General features: G+C 45.0%; 1 pseudogene; it reads left to right on the top strand.

The window, feature by feature from the left end:
* The first annotated feature begins 13,747 nt into the window (after positions 1–13,747).
* Positions 13,748–14,573, top strand: LOC137416332 (zinc finger BED domain-containing protein 5-like; annotated as a pseudogene).
* Positions 14,574–17,821: the final 3,248 nt, after the last annotated feature.

Genomic DNA, 17,821 nt, shown 5'->3' with positions numbered 1-17,821 from the left:
AAGGCACAACGTCAACAAGGCTGTCCCAATAACATTACGCATGCGCCTCAACCCCAAGGCGGAAGCACATGGTCATTCAAACGCATGCATCATGCCCCTGGAGGGCCACAATGCATGGTCATACAATTGGGACCACTCCTCTTAATAGGAGTAAGACCCCTTGATCCACCGGCAGGGCATTACTCCTGCCAGGTCCGATTTGCATGCAAGCCTGCGAGCCGTTTTAGGGCCCCGGACAGGGCCTGCCTTTTTTACAAGAAAAAAGGTAAAAAGTCAAACATTTGAACAGCCTTGGACGTGCACCTTGACCCCATGGTCAAGGCACATCGTCAACAAGGCTGTCCCCATAACAATACACATGCGCCTCAACCCCAAAGGGGAAGCGCATGGTCATTCAAACGCATGCATCATGCCCCCCAAAGGGCCACAATGCATGGTTCATACAATTGGGACCACTCCTCTTAATAGGAGTGAGACCCCTTAATCCACCGGCAGGGCATTACTCCTGCCAGGTCCGATTTGCATGCAAGCCTGCGAGCCCTGTATTGGGGGCCACAGGGAAGCCCTGCCTTTTTTACAAGAAAAAAGGTAAAAATTCAAACATTTGAACAGCCTTGGACGTGCACCTTGACCCCATGGTCAAGGCACATCGTCAACAAGGCTGTCCCCATTACAATACACATGCGCCTCAACCCCGAGGGGGAAACGCATGGTCATTCAAAACGCATGCATCATGCCCCCAGAGGGCCACAATGCATGGTCATACTGGTGGGACCACTCCTCTTAATAGGAGTGAGACCCCTTAATCCACTGGCAGGGAATTACTCCTGCCAGGTCCGATTTCCATGCAGTACTTGCGCATTTAGGGCCCGCGCGAAGGCCTGCCTTTTTTGCAGTGAAAAAAGGTAAAAACTCAAACATTTGAACAGCCTTGGGCGTGCACCTTGACCCCATGGTCAAGGCACATCGTCAACAAGGCTGTCCCCAAAACAATACACATGCGCCTCAACCCCGAGGGGGAAGCGCATGGTCATTCAAACGCATGCATCATGCCCCCCAAAGGGCCACAATGCATGGTCATACAGGTGGGACCACTCCTCTTAATAGGAGTGAGACCCCTTAATCCACCGGCAGGGAATTACTCCTGCCAGGTCAGATTTGCATGCAGTTTTATGCTCATTTAGGGCCTGCGCGAAGGCCTGCCTTTTTTGCAGTGAAAAAAGGTAAAAACTCAAACATTTGAACAGCCTTGGACGTGCACCTTGACCCCATGGTCAAGGCACATCGTCAACAAGGCTGTCCCCAAAACAATACACATGCGCCTCAACCCCGAGGGGGAAGCACATGGTCATTCAAACGCATGCATCATGCCCCCGAAGGGCCACAATGCATGGTCATACAGGTGGGACCACTCCTCTTAATAGGAGTGAGACCCCTTAATCCACCGGCAGGGCATTACTCCTGCCAGGTCCGATTTGCATGCAGTTTTATGCTTCGGCGTTTAGGGCCCGCACGAAAAAGGCCAGCCTTTTTTACACTGAAAAAAGGTAAAAAGTCAAACATTTGAACAGCCTTGGACGTGCACCTTGACCCCATGGTCAAGGCACAACGTCAACAAGGCTGTCCCCATAACAATACACATGCGCCTCAACCCCGAGGGGGAAGCGCATGGTCATTCAAACGCATGCATCATGCCCCCCAAAGGGCCACAATGCATGGTCATACAGGTGGGACCACTCCTCTTAATAGGAGTGAGACCCCTTAATCCACCGGCAGGGAATTACTCCTGCCAGGTCAGATTTGCATGCAGTTTTATGCTTCCGTTTTAGGGCCCCGGACAGGGCCTGCCTTTTTTACAAAGAAAAAAGGTAAAAAGTCAAACATTTGAACAGCCTTGGACGTGCACCTTGACCCCATGGTCAAGGCACATCGTCAACAAGGCTGTCCCCATAACAATACACATGCGCCTCAACCCCGAGGGGGAAGCGCATGGTCATTCAAACACATGCATCATGCCCCCGAAGGGCCACAATGCATGGTCATACAGGTGGGACCACTCCTCTTAATAGGAGTGAGACCCCTTAATCCACCGGCAGGGAATTACTCCTGCCAGGTCCGATTTCCATGCAGTTTTATGCTCGTTTAGGGCCCGAACAGAAGGCCTGCCTTTTTTGCAGTGAAAAAAGGTAAAAACTCAAACATTTGAACAGCCTTGGACGTGCACCTTGACCCCATGGTCAAGGCACATCGTCAACAAGGCTGTCCCCAAAACAATACACATGCGCCTCAACCCCGAGGGGGAAGCACATGGTCATTCAAACGCATGCATCATGCCCCCGAAGGGCCACAATGCATGGTCATACAGGTGGGACCACTCCTCTTAATAGGAGTGAGACCCCTTAATCCACTGGCAGGGAATTACTCCTGCCAGGTCCGATTTCCATGCAGTTTTTTTGCTCGCCACAGGGCGGCACACTGCGAAAAATCTAACAAATGAGGACGAAACTCGTCTATTAAGTTGATCAAGGCACCTCCTAGCTTTAATGGTGAACACCAGCCACGGATTATGTCTCACATGGTAAAAACCGCATAACCCGCAAGGAACCAACAGCCTGTCTGCCACACAGACCATCGTTCCCGCCAGTGCAAACCAAAACCATGGGGTGCGGTGCGATCGGCGGAGATAATAATCAACAACATAAAAGCGTGACGAGCGCTGTCCTGATCTCCTGTGGACCGAAGTCCGAGACCAAAGGTGCCCTAGGTTCGAGTTCGAGCCAAAGGGTTCGAGCCCCGCATTGAGTTTGGGGTCTGCTAACATTCGGGGTCTGCCTAGCAGGCACGTAAGACATCGGCCATGATAAAGCTCGCAGTGTTAAGTGTGGAAAAGTTCTGAGGAGATTGCGGCTGGCTCAATAGCGCAGTGGGCTGTTGACGCGTTATCAGTGGAGGCCCATGGTTCGAGCCCCGCATTGAGTCAGAATTTTTTCACTTAGCCCCTCGCAGGAATTTGATTCCTGTTTATAAAATTGTATTTGAATTAATCTTCAATGCATTTCTACTTATTCACACAAACATAGGCGTGCATATACTTACGCTAACATTCGGGGTCTGCCTAGCAGGCACGTAAGACATCGGCCATGATAAAGCTCGCAGTGTTAAGTGTGGAAAAGTTCTGAGGAGATTGCGGCTGGCTTAATAGCACAGTGGGCTGTTGACGAGTTATCAACGGAGGTCCGTGGCTCGAGCCCCGCATTGAGTCAGAATTTTTTCACACTTAGCCCCTCGCAGGAATTTGATTCCTGTTTATAATATATATATATATATCCATATATATGTCTACAAAATGAAGATCATATATATGTATATATACAGTCACGTGAAAAAGTAAGTACACCCCATGTAAAGTTTTGACTTTTTCAACATATTTCAACGTACAGCGATTTGATCTTCATTTCAACAATATTGATAGATAAAGGTGATATAATATAACAAATATCATGAAACATTTACATTTTGTTGTCCATTGTGTAATTTAAATAAACAGAAATGCAAATTTCGCTTGTGGAAAAAGTAAGTACACCCCGACATTTATCACTACTTCAAATACCTAAAATTAGAATCAGGTGCACCAGCTCAGGTGCAAATGATTAGAACATCGTTAGAGAGGATCTTGGATGAACCTGTCTCATTTAAACCTCAGACATTTAGTTTGGTTTGCTCTTTGTTGTTGAAGTGTGTGGCGTCACCATGCCTAGATCAAAAGAGCTCTCTGAGGCCTTCAGAAAGAAGGTTATAGATGCCTACGAGTCTGGGAAGGGATTTAAGAGGATCTCCAAACAATTTGAAATCAATCATTCGACTGTCCAGAAGATCATCTACAAGTGGAGAAGATTCCAAACAACTGCCATCTTGTTCAGGCCAGGCCGCCCCAGCAGGTTCAGCCCAAGAGCAGACCGCAAGATGCTGAAAGAAGTCTCTAAGAACCCCAGAATGTCATCACGGGACCTACAGGTAGCTCTTGCCACTGTTGATGTCAAAGTGCACGAGTCTACCATTAGAAAGAGGCTGCACAAATTTGATCTACATGGGAGGTGTGCCAGGAGGAAACCTTTGCTGTCCAGAAAGAACATCAGGGCAAGACTAAAGTTTGCCAATGAAAGGCAAAGACCAGCACTTCTGGAACAATGTGCTCTGGACAGATGAGTCAATGGTAGAGCTATTTGGCCACAGTACCAGAAGACATGTTTGGCGAAAACCAAAGACAGCATTTGACCACAATAACCTGATTCCAACTGTAAAGCATGGTGATTGGTGGTGGAAATATTATGGTTTGGGGCAGCTTTGCTGCATCAGGACCTGGGCAGCTCACCATCATAGAATCCACTATGAATTCTTCATTGTACCAGAGGGTGCTTGAGGATAATGTGAGGCCATCTGTTCGTAAGTTGAAGCTCAACCGAAGGTGGAACTTGCAACATGACAATGATCCTAAACATACCAGTAAATCCACCAAGGAATGGCTGAAAAGAAAGAAAGAATTTGTTAATTTGTGTCGCCTTGAGGCCTTGTACAGTGTACACTGTACAACCTTGAGGCTTTGTTTTTCTCTCAGCGCCTGTCGTTTGTGATCCAATAACTTTCGTTCTCTGTTTTCGCAGTCTTTCCACCCCAAAGCCTACTTCCTTATGTAAATCTCAACTCAAAAAAACAAAAAAAAAAGACATTACCTTCTCTGTGCTCATTCGTTTATTCATTCTTATTCGTTCGTTCGTTCTTCGACCACGTGTTTCTCCCCCATTTCCCCAGATAGATTGTCAAATTTCAACTCGTTATTTTATCGTCCATGCGATATTGTTTGATTATAGTTAGTTTTGGTTTGAATTTCCTGTAACTCGTAATTAATTAATCGTGTTCTGCTCCTCGTGTGTGGCCTTGTAGTTGTACCCCCGTCGGTGTTTTGTTAACTTAAGCGTGTTTTGCTTGGCTCTTGGTTTTTTCCCTTCTACCCCGAACATAATACTGTCTAACGTTCTAAATCCCCACCCCCCCCCCCCCCAAAAAAAACAAAAAAAACAAAAACATTTATTTTATTTTCTCCACGTGTACTGTTGTCTCATCCTGTATTTTCTGTCCAGGTGTGCTGTTCGCCCCACCCCCATTATCTCCTTGCCATCCACCGTTTGTCCTGTTCACGTGACTCGTGGTGGTCCCTCTCGGCTCTCCCCCCGTTGGTATTTTTGTGCATATAAGATTGTTCATAGTTCTGTTTAAATATTATTTAAATATGTTTAACCTTTCCCCTTCTGTTTTTTATTCAGTGGTATATTACAACACGCTGTTTTTCTTCCTATTTAAAAGGCTTTTCTCAATTTCCTCTCCAACTCATTCCAGTTCAAAAAAAAGAAATTCAATATCTTATACGTCTCCCTCACTACATGGTCTAAATTCACATTCATTCCATCCCTCCTCCATCGTTCTGAATCGGATTGCTAACTTGAAAATCACAACAAACCCAATTTGTTATCAATGTTCGTCTTTCATTAATCATCCACTTTCTAAACTCCCCTTTTGCCCCTCCCATCCAAATCCCCCCCCTTGCACCTACACTCCGAAACTTCCCCCTTGCCCCTCCACTCTTAAACTCCCCCCTTGCCCCTCCACTCCTGAACTCCCCCCTTGCCCTTCCCCTCCTAAACTTCCCCTTTGCCCCTCCCCTCCTAATCCCCCCCCTTGCCCCTCCACTCCTGATCTCCCCCCTTTCCCCTTCCCTCCAAAACTCCCACCTTGCCCCCTCCCCTCCTAAACTCCCCCCTCACTCCTCCCCTTCAAAACTCCCCCCCAATCCCTCCCATTCAATTCTCCCCCCATACCATTCCTCTCCAATTCTCTCTCCTCCCCCCTCCTCCTCCAAGCTGCCTCCTCCCCACTTCGTCTCCCTTCTATCTCATACCTCCACCCCCCCAAACCTTCTACTTTCCTCTGCCCCCCCTCAAACAACCCCTCACTGTGCCGCATCCCTTCACCATCAAACCTTTCATCCTCCTCATCCTTCCCTTTCTTGGAACTCTTCTGCAACATCTGAAACACTATCAACTGCTCTCCCTACCTCCCCCTCTCATCCTTCATCTTACCCTACTCCTCCCCTCCCCTGTCCTGTACCCGATGCTCCCCCTCTCTCTTCATTAACGGTATGGACCTCAAACATCCGGGGCCTTCGCTCAAACCTGACTGATCTCTCCATACAGGTTGCTTCTGACAATCCAGACTTGATCTGCTTAACAGAGACTTTCCTCCTTCAAGATGTCTCTGATTCCTTAATATCTCTTCCTGGTTACTCCCTCCTCCGGTATGATAGACCTGAGCCTCGGCCTGGTGGTGGGGTGGCTATCTTTGTCAAAAACTCTCTTCCTCACTCTCCTTGCACTGCTCTCTTTCCTCCTCACCCGCAGGAGTACCTCTGGTTACGGCTTCCTCTCCGCTCCCACCTTTTGTTCATATGTGTTCTGTACCGTCCCCCAAACAGTGATGACTCCATCTACATTTCAATGTCTGACAACATGGACCAACTTCTATCCACTCATCCCAACTCTCTCTTCCTCATATGTGGTGACTTCAACTGTCATCATGCCACCTGGTTGGGTGTGGGTTCCTCTCTCACTAGTCATGGCACCTCAGCAAAGGACTTCTGTGACTCACTGGGATTGACACAATCTGTCAATTTCCCGACCCGGATCTCAGCCAATGGAGTATCTTCTCTTCTAGACTTGGTTATGACAAACTTCCCTGCTAATGTCTGCTGCTCTTCTTCTGCTCCAATCGGTTCTTCTGATCATGTGCTTGTCAAAGTGGACATCTCTCTGGCCATTCTCAGAGAGCCTCCTCAGCGTCGACGAGTCTGGCATTTCACTCAGGCCGACTGGGACGGTCTTCAAGCAGCCATCAATCGTCTGGATTGGTCTCCCATCTCCACTGCCTCTGACATCAATTCTTCCTGGGAATTCTTCCAAAGCAAACTGATCTCTCTCATGCACAGATTTATCCCATCTCGCCCACAATTGTCTTACCCTTCCTCCCGTCCATGGTACACTGAATCTTGTGGTGAGGCAGTTGCCCTGAAACAACTTGCCTTTGCCTCTTGGAAGGCTAATCCAACTGAAGGAAATCTCAGTTCCTTCCACCAAGCTCGGAACAAGTGTGTGTCTACCCTCAGGAGTGCCAGGAAGCACTATCTCTCCTCACTCAAGAATGAACTCTCAAACCTGTCTCCTTCCTCCAAATCCTGGTGGCGTCTGGTCAAATCCGTTTCTGGTGTTTGTTCCCCCTCCATCCCCTCCCTTACCTCAAATGGCCACACAGTTGACATCGCACGTGACAAAGCCGAATGCCTCAACTCTGTGTTCGCCTCGAAATCCTTAGTCCCAAACCCATCTCTCTCTGTTCCCACCTTTCCCAGTCGAACCCAACTGCTCCTGGACTCTGTGTCCTTCTCTCCTGACAAGGTGGAGGAGTTTTTGTCAAACCTCGACTCTGATTCTGCAACTGGACCAGACGGCATCAGCCCACGGGTCCTAAAATCCTGCTCTGCCGCTCTATCTCACCCTCTCTCTGTTCTTTTCACCCTATCTTTTGCTCAAGGTCATCTGCCAGCATCCTGGAAATCAGCTAACATTACCGCTTTACACAAAAAAGGTGCAAAAACAGATCCTTGCAACTACAGACCAATCAGCCTGCTCCCAATTATCAGCAAAGTCATGGAATCCATCATTGCTTCGGATATGAAATCTTTCCTCTTCTCCAATGGCTTGATCTCTGATCATCAATTTGGTTTCAAACCAGGTCACTCTACTCTGGACATGCTGCTTCTGCTGTCTCAACAATGGATGGAGGTCCTCAATGCCAAACAGGAAATCAGAGCTGTCACCCTTGACATATCAAGGGCCTTTGATATGGTCTGGCACCCAGCTCTGCTCACCAAACTCTCCTCCTATGGTATCCATGGAAATCTCCATGCATGGCTTGCGGACTTCCTCTCTGGTCGTAGTCAACGTGTGGCCCTGAATGGATTTCTCTCATCTCCCCTTCCTGTTCAGGCTGGAGTTCCCCAAGGAAGTGTGCTGGGCCCTGTGCTTTTTCTGGTCTTTATCAATGATCTCTCTGACTCTCTGGAAAATCCTCTCTATCTCTTTGCTGATGACTCCACTCTCTGCCGCTCCATTCCTCTTCCCTCAGATCGGCAGTCTGCAGCCTCCTCACTCTCTGAAGACCTGGACAAAATCACAGACTGGTCAAACAAGTGGAACATGTCTTTCAATCCTGACAAATCTCACTCTCTTACTATGTCTCTCCGAAAAGATCGACTGGACAACCCTCCCATCTACTTTCTCAACAATCCTCTCCAAGAAGTTCTGTCACTCAAGCTTTTGGGTCTCACTATCTGCCATGATCTTTCTTGGGAAAACCACATTTCCAAGCTGGCCTCCAAAGCCAGTCGCCGACTGGGCATCCTCCGTCGTGCGAAGTCCTTCCTCGGCACACCTGAGGTCCTCACCACATACAAGGCTTTCATCCGCAGCTCAATGGAATACTGTTCTCCCCTATGGGCTGGTGCTCCTGCCTCACACCTGGCTCGGCTTCACGCTGTTGAATCCAAAGCTTTCAAAATCATTGGAATCTCCCGCGATGAAGCTATCTCTGAGGGCCTTTCACTCACTCACCGCAGGCAGGTAGGTGGCCTTTCTGTCTTCTACCGACTCCTCTCCGGCCTTGCTCCCCCAGCTCTCTCTGTGCTCTGTCCCCCAAATATTCCTACAGGTCGCACAAGATCTGCCAGCAACCCTCTGATGGTTAAACTGCCGAAATCTTGGCTCTCCGTTCACCTTCACTCTTTCATTCCTCTTTTCTCCCGCCTGTGGAACAAACTCCCACACTCCCTTCAATCCCTCTCCTCCCTCCAGGTCTTTAAAACAGCTGTTCACCACCATCTCTTATCTTCCCCCATCCATAACCTTGATCTTTTCTACCCCCACTAATTCACCCCAGATCCACCTTGTTTGAAATTCCAACTTCTTTCCTGGAAATCCTGGCAGTGTCCATATGTTTATACCTCTCCCACCCCCACCCCCCCTTCACATGCCTCCCCCCCTTCACATGCCTCCCCCCCAAAGCCCTCTCCCTCCCACAGATCTCTCGATGTCTCCATGTCTCTCGGTCCCTGCTCTCAAATGTTGTGTTTGTGTCCTTCCCCCTCTCTCCCCATCTTGTCTACCGCTCCCGATGTTATTTGTTTTATGTGTCTGTTTGTCTTTCTGTGTGATTAATGTTCGCTCTTTCACGAGCCTCGATCTTGTATACAAAAAAAAAAAAAAAAAAAAAAAAAAAAAAATGGAGGGTTCTGGAATGGCCAAGTCAAAGCCCGGATCTAAATCCCATCGAGATGTTGTGGGGGGATTTGAAACGAGCTGTGCATGCAAGAAACCCCTCAAACATCGCACAGCTGAAAGAATTCTGCATGGAGGAGTGGGCAAAAATTTCTCCCAGTCGGTCAGAAACTGGTAGACAGTTATAAGAAACGCCTACTTGAGGTTGTTTCTGCCAAAGGGGGCAATACCACCTATTAGAGCCAAGGGTGTACTTACTTTTTCCACATGCGAAATTCGCATTTATGTTTATTTAAATTATACAATGGACTACAAAATGTAAATGTTTCATGATATTTGTTATATTATATCACCTTTATCTATCAATATTGTTGAAATGAAGATCAAATAGCTGTATGTTGAAATATGTTGAAAAAGTCAAAACTTTACATGGGGTGTACTTACTTTTTCACGTGACTATATATATATTGAAAAGGATAGCACACTAAGCAGTAAAAAGAATAAATTTTTTTATTTATTAATAGCCTGACGTTTCAAGAACAAACTAGTTCTCTTCCTCAGAGGCGTTGAATGTTGTGCTAACCGTTAAGTTCCGTTAGGGAGGGTTCACGTGATGGATTGGTCCAAGTCCTTACCAATCACATGGCTTCCTTGATTCAAATGACTCTGCCGTTTTTGACAAACAATGTGACAACATCATCTACAACATACAATGTGAAGATTGTGAAGCCAATTATGTGGGCCAAACATCCAAATGCTGAACCACAAGGCTAACTGAACACCAACGGTAAGAGGACAAGACAGGTTGTCATTGGTTGCGACACACACACACACACACACACACACACACACACACACACACACACACACACACACACACACACACACACACACACACACTCTCTCATGGAATCAGACCACGATCCTTGACACAGGATCTTTGAGAGTGAACCGCGACATTATCGAGGCCTGGTACTCTGATGAAAACTCCATCAACCGACATCGATTTACATCCCACATACAAAGCACTACGCAATCAAATACAAAGTCAAAAAACGGCAGTCATTTGAATGCAGGGAAGCCCTGTGATTGGCAAGGACTTGGACCAATCCATCACGTGCACCCTCCCCAACAGAACTTAACGGTTTCACTACCACACAAAACTCAACGACTCTGAGGAAGAGAACTAGTTTGTTCTCGAAAGATCAGGTGATTAATAAAGAACTTAAATTATTTTTACTGCTCAGTGTGTCCTTTACAATATGAATCCTGAGCTGCAAATCTTTCAACATGTGTAGACATCTTTCAACATACAAATATATGTAGATGATTCACCTGCAAAGAACACCTCCAATAACCTTACCTTATTTATCTTACTTGTTACCCTCGCCGGAGGAGAGGGTATTGCATTTGAGTCTGTCTGTCTGTTTGTTTGTTTGTTTGTCCGCAGAGAATAAATATGATTTTCTCTGCAACCGTTGGTCCGATCGACAGGAAATTTTCACCATAGGTGCAACTCCACCTGTAGAATTTTTTTAATGATAATTTGACGTCATAGGTCACGTGGTTCGGCCGCCATATTTGTTTTAACACAAAAGCCTTAAAACCACTGAAAATACATCCTGGCGAAGGTTTGCAATCTCTGATTGCTCTTTCTTGTTTTTTCCTTGTATTCAAGAAGAATGTACTCTATGTGTGACTATTAACTTATTCACATAATTTATTTTGCTAATAGTAATATATTTTTCACAATACAAACACACTAAAAAGATTTGTACTCAGTTGATGAAGAAAGCAATAGATTTCTTCTTCACCCATCAACAAGTCATGATTTCAGGGAAACATGGACAACAAGAATCACATCGTTTTGCAGAGGGAAACGGAAAAGATAAACATCCTTCAACGAACTTAAGTTGCAGAAACAAGATGAAGCTTCAAAACAAAGACTCATTTGTGAATTGGTTGGACCTCCTTTAGCCTTGAGGACCGCTTCACACATCTTGGGCATGGATGATATTAGATTATTGAAGCATTCAACTGTAATTTTCTCGATCCATAACTGCATCAAAGAGGTGTGAAGTTCAATCACGGTTCTTCATGCCTTTCAGCCAATTTTCTGCCTCCAATGTTCCAGCAGTTCTCAATCTGTTGAGATCAAGGCTATTTCCAGGCCAAGACAAAATGTGAATGCCAGCATAATCCAGGTCGTCTTTCACATCGATTGGGAAAACGTGCATCAATCAATTTGAAAGGATGTGTATTTGCAATGTAAATATTATGATTTGTCATAAAACTTTACAATGGAATGATCCACCATGAAGTCGCTAACGTCAAGACACTCTTGAGTTTCGAAATGCACAAAGAGCAGAATAATGGAAGAAAATGCAGTTTTTGGTCCCGATGTGATATGATGAAGGATATGTGGCTTTAAATGCTCTTCCAGGACTTGAATGTACTTCTCTACTTCTAAAGATTCAGATAAAGGATGAAGGTGACCAATTGCACCATTAGCTAGCAATGCACCCCCACAACATGTATTCCTGATGGTGTGCAGTACCCCCCCATTCTGCCAAAGGGGGTAGGGAGGGGTTCCGCTAGTGTGCATCTCCAAACAAACTACCTTTTTCTTCACAGGTTAGACTTTGACTCAGCTCACAACATAACTAAGTCCCATTGATTTTTCTATGCAATTCACATGCTCCGGAGCCTATTACAGGTGTTCCTCCTCAATTGTTTTGCTCAGTTTTGCCTTATGTTGAGAGATCTATATTGTTTTGAGGCCTATGACATGGAGATTGTTATATCTATTGACTCGGGAATCCACAGCAGGTACGTGAATCAGAGAGGTTTAGTCTCAATATCAAACGTATTTGCGTGGACCACCCAAAAACCCCACCATACTCCATCATCAACCTGTGTGTAATCATGCTAAGGGATACATAACACACAGCAATTGCCCCATTAATTAAAAAAAACTTAGGCAAAGACATTATTTTATATTTCAGGGTCTCGGTACTCATTTGTCTAGAAAAGCAAATCATGAAAATCATGTTAACTAAATGGTTTTTCCTTCTATGCAGTCATTAAATGCCTTTCCTGGTAAGGAATCACATTATGTATACTAGAGTTCATGACCTGGAAGCTTATCATTTAGCCAGTATAAAAGTAAGAGTTGTATAACATTATGCAGTAGGAGTCCAGAGTGATAATTTGTCAAGAGGAATTTCCTTCTCCCCATGGATGCCAACCGATGGGAATTGTCCGTGCTCTATCACTTTCAAGAAAGGAAGCAGCACGTACCATTTTTAAAGTCTTTGGTATGACTTGAACCGGTCCAAACTGGATGGGTGTTTTTTAGGAGACGCCATCTCTTTACTGGATGGTTGTAGGCTCCCCCTATGTGAACCCCCCTACATATATACTGTGTATATGTATGTATGTATGTATATATATATATATATATGTATCGAGACTCTAGTCTAGAGCATGGGTTCCCATTCAGTGGGCCACAGCACGTTTTCCAGGTGGGCCACAGAGACTGCCCAATATTTGCCCAAATAATATAATCTTTTCACACACAAGGCCTAAAACAAGAGTTCAATTCTGTGTGTGTTGGTGGTGGCCAGTGGTAGCCACCCACTATTCCCTGCATATTTTTAAAGTCTTGTTTTTAAAAATATTTTTCCTTTTTTTTTTCCAGAAACCCTTCTGAAATGACAAAACGAGGATATGATGAGCAATACATAAAGTTTGGATTCACATCCTTACATGATTGTGGAAAATTAAAGGGACAATGCGTCCTGTGCCGGAAAGTTCCCAGAATCAATCTTTGCAGCCATCGAAGTTGAAGCTCCATTTGGAGAAGATTCATCCACATCATCAACATAAGTATGTGGACTTCTTCAAGCGAATGGATGAGAACGTGATGCGCCAGCGCTTAGATTAAAGTGGAACATTATTTCAGCAAAACAAGCATCTTATGGAGGCTTGTTATGCCGTCAGCCTCCTCATTGCGCAACAGAAGAAACCTCACACAGTCGGAGAGACTCTGATCAAGCCATGTGCTCTGAAGATGGCTAGGATTCTGCTTGGGGAAGAAGCTGAAAAAAAAGTTCAACAAAATTTATCTGTCAAATAATACGGTTCAAAGGAGGATTGCTGACTTGTCTAGCGACATAAAAGAACAGGTGATTGCTGAAATCAAAGACGCTGCATTTGGATTGTTCTCAATTCAGTTGGATGAATCCACAGATGTTTCATCCTGTTCCCAGCTTCTTGCCTTCGTTCGGTATGTGAAGGGTGATTCCATAAAGGAAGAATTCTTATTCTGCCATTCTCTCGAAAGAAATACCAGAGCTGTGGATGTGATGGAAAAAGTAACAGAGTTATTTGACCATGAGGAACTGAACTGGCACAACCTCTGTGGAGTGTGCACAGATGGCGCCCCAGCTATGCTAGGAGCAAAAAGTGGCTTCCAAGCGCTTGTTCGAAATCTATCTCCAGGCATCATTTCTGCTCATTGTCTGATTCATCGGCAAGCTCTTGCTTCAAAAACCCTTCTATCTCATCTTCAGGAAGTTCTTGAACAAGTCATCAAAATTGTGAACTACGTGAAAAACAGTGCTTTGAATTCCCGACTGTTCAAGCAATTGTGCACAGAAATGGATTCAGAGCACAAGAACCTGCTTTACTACACCAAGGTGCATTGGCTATCAAAAGGAAATGTTGTCGCATGAGTGTTTTTAACTCCGAGAAGAGATGCAGAGTTCCCTACAGATGCAAGAAAAGCACAAACTTGAAGCTTCCTTCCATGAAAAGCTGTGGGTCTTTCGCCTCGCATACCTTGCGGATATTTTTGATCAACTGAACAGACTGAATCTAAAGCTGCAAGGAAAGGGAACAACTATCATTCAGTTCATTGACACTCTTAGTGCATTTATACAGAAGCTTGAAAACTGGAAACGAAAGGCTGAAGAAGGGAACTTTACCATGTTCGAATCTCTTTCAGAAGTCACTATTAATGAGCGGTTGGATTCTGGTGTTGCAAAGGATGTTGTGACACACCTCAGCTGTCTCCGAGAAGAATTTCTGCAGTACTTTCCACAAATTGGGAGAGAAGGACTGGCGCTCATGAGGAATCCTTTTTTCGTGTTAAAGTCAGTGACGTCCAGGATGACCTGCAAGATGAACTGATTGAATTTCAAAATGATTCTGGATGCAGAGATGTCTTTGAAGCTTCCTCTATCTGAGTTTTGGCCAAAAATGATGGGAAGCTACCCCAACATTGCAAAGGAATGCCTTCGGAAACTCCTGCCCTTTGCAACAACTTATCATTGTGAATCAGTCTTCTCAGCGTTGGTGCAGCTGAAGACAAAGGCTCGGAACCACCTTGAATGTGAGGCAGATCTTAGATGTGCGCTTTCTACAACAGAACCTCGGATTTGGAAACTGGTGCAGAAAATTCAGGAAAACATCTCTCATTAAAGTAGCTTTAGGTTAAACTGGTTTGAGTTTTTTTCAATTGGCAGATACTGCAATGTTTTGTGTTACAGCCCACAATCAAAGCACCCTGGAGATGAGTTTTCAAATATTTTTCATTTGCCTGGTTATTTTTGCAATGTGGTAATAGAGTTTCATTTCTTAATTTAAAATAAATATTTGTTTTTTTATGGAAAAGCCTTGAAGTCTGAAGTGTTCATTTGCCTTTTCAATTTATTCTCTTGATGTTCTGTTCTAAAAATTTCTCGCAAGACCCTTTGTCACAAATAAATTTGCTTTACTTCACTCGCAATAATTCATTTCACAAAGAAATTGTTCAAATGAGAAATATTGTTCCATTAAATACTCTAAAAGCCTAAATTGAATTAAGTTGTGGTTCTTATTGACATTTCTTTGGTTTCAAAAAATTGCTATGATCCCCACTGGGCCATGACATGTCAGGTCAAAAGCCAGTTGCGCCACATAGCGAAAAAAGTTGGGAAACACTGCTCTAGAGGATGCCAAATGGTGGCCCGGGAATGTTATTATTCTCAATTTAGTTGCACATGCCGAGAACGTAACTCATACCTGCTGGTAATTTATTTGCACATGGACAAGCGATAGATCCCACAACAAATAGAATGAAAGTTGTCAAAAATAAGGCGTAATCTTCCCACAACAAATAGATCCCACAACAAATAGAATGAAAGTTGTCAAAAATAAGGCGTACTCTTCTTCTACTCCTCCTCTTCCCTTTATAAGGGGTGAAGTCCAATGGCAAAAAGCTTCTGCCATGCCTTGACCACAATATTCCATATTCCTCCTCTCCATTCTGCAACCGCCACACCTTACTGATATCCTTCTTCACACAATGCTCCAATCTCAACCGTGGTCTACCTCTTTTCCTCCTACCTTGCTCCTTCAACCTATCCACTCTCCTTGCAAATCTCTCTTCCCCCATCCACACCAAAAGTCCAGCCCATCTCAGCCGGTATTTCACCAATCCCCCCCCATCAAGCTCATCTACACACCAATATCCTCCCTCAGTTCATCCATTCTCCTTCTATCCACCCTATTCATTCCCACAATCCTCCTGACCCAGTTGTTCTCACAAACCTGCAGCATCTGTTGTTGTCTCTCTGTCAGTGCCACCATCTCCAGACCATAAAGGTAGGCCGGCATTACACAAGACATCAGAACTTTTCCTTTCATTCTCCTTGAAATCCTTCTTTCTGCCATTACATCCTCCACGCATTCGCACCCACCTGAATGCTCCTCCACACCTCTGCCTCTGACTTATTATCTCTGGTTACTGTTCCACCCAGATACTCAAGCCTATTTCCATGTCTCCTTCCCCTCTAACCTGATATTCATTTATTTTCTCTGCTGTCCGAGCCATATCACCTGCCCCTCCTCCATACTCATATTCAGCCCATGCTTCCCAAATTCCTCCTTCCCCTCCCCCAGTACTTCCTGCATCTCCCACCTACTCTCCACCACAATAGCCACATCAGCCGCATACACATCCTCCCCATACTATCCCTCATGTTCACCTTCCTGCTTACCAGCTCTATCACGTTGATAAACATGAGTAGGCCGAGAGTATTTTCCTTGCCTCAAACCTATGGTCACACTGGACTCCTGAGACATCCTAGGACAAAACAAAACTCTTCCCTTCATGCCCTTGTCCTAGGACCAAACACAAAAAAGCTCATGCTCTATTTCAATCAATCCCTGTGCTGCTTTTGATGGCCAATCATTAGAGTGCTTTACAGGCACAGGGATTAAACAGAGTTATGATGTTGCTCAAGAGATCTCAGGGTATTCACTACACATTTTGTATTGGACATAGTCAGTGTGTGCAACTTGAGCTCAAGTATGTGCAACAATGTGTGAGCCCTGAGGAAGTACTAAATCGCCTTGGTGACTTCATGTTCACCATTGAAATCCTTTGTTTTTATATTTGGAGAGCATTATGGCCCAATAACCCTACTCGGCACACCTACAAGGTAAGAGGTTAAAAGGCCCAGCTGCAGCCTGTCTGAATGCAACTCATTTGCAAGCCAGACAACCTGGCACCTCTCATTGTATCTCATGCATACTTTTTACAGCCTTGTGGTAATGTTCATTTTTTTTACACAGTCCTTTCTGGTTATGTGAAAACAGGAGTGAATCTGGGGTCATGATGATAAGAGCATCAAAAGGTAACTGTGCGTCCCTTTTGTACAACTTAGTTCAATTAGTACCTGTGATGTAATACCTTAATGCCCGATGCATAGCCTGTGGTGTTTCACCTGCACCTACAGCTCATGACAGGAAGCATCTTCTCATATGATGAGCTTTTTAATGAAAACCATGGGGTTCAGAGATTGTAATTCTGTCACAGGAAGCCCATTGCATATGCAGGCAGCAGCATCTGACTTGAGGCAACCACATCATTCTAATGATGTGGAAGCAAAGCCAGCTGCAATGAGTTTGTGGATTTTTGCACCCCCGCAGGGTGTGGGCCCAATTTGCAGCAGACCATATCCAGTATTACTAGAAGACTACATATAAGAAGCCAGAGGGCTGTCGAAAGGGTTGTGCAAGGGTTTGAAAAACCTTAGACACCATCCACACATTATTTCAGCAAGCTGAGTATAGACTTCCACTATGTTTCCTGTAGTGTCTGCATGCTTGGAGAGAGATGTGGCACCTGGGAAAAAAACAAAACACTAATTTATCCACAGTGGACTTTTGGTTGATGAATAGCTATTGACTGGAACCAACATTTCATAGCGTGAGCCTGCGGCTGTGAAAGGAATGTGCAGAGGGGAGATGAAGAGGGAGGAGTGGGACATAGAGATGCAATTGTCAGGGGAAGGAAAACTACCAAAAGCCTTGAGGTGAGGGTGGAGAGAGAAAGCAAGGAAATTGTGCAGGAAACAAGGAGGCGCAGAGCTAACAGCCATCCATAAATTTCT

Source organism: Myxine glutinosa, unplaced genomic scaffold (genome assembly GCF_964187855.1).
Source record: "Myxine glutinosa unplaced genomic scaffold, kmMyxGlut1.1 SCAFFOLD_805, whole genome shotgun sequence".
Lineage (NCBI taxonomy): Eukaryota > Metazoa > Chordata > Myxini > Myxiniformes > Myxinidae > Myxine > Myxine glutinosa.
The sequence above is the reverse complement of the archived record's forward strand: the minus strand, read 5'-3'. Positions and strand labels throughout refer to the sequence as shown.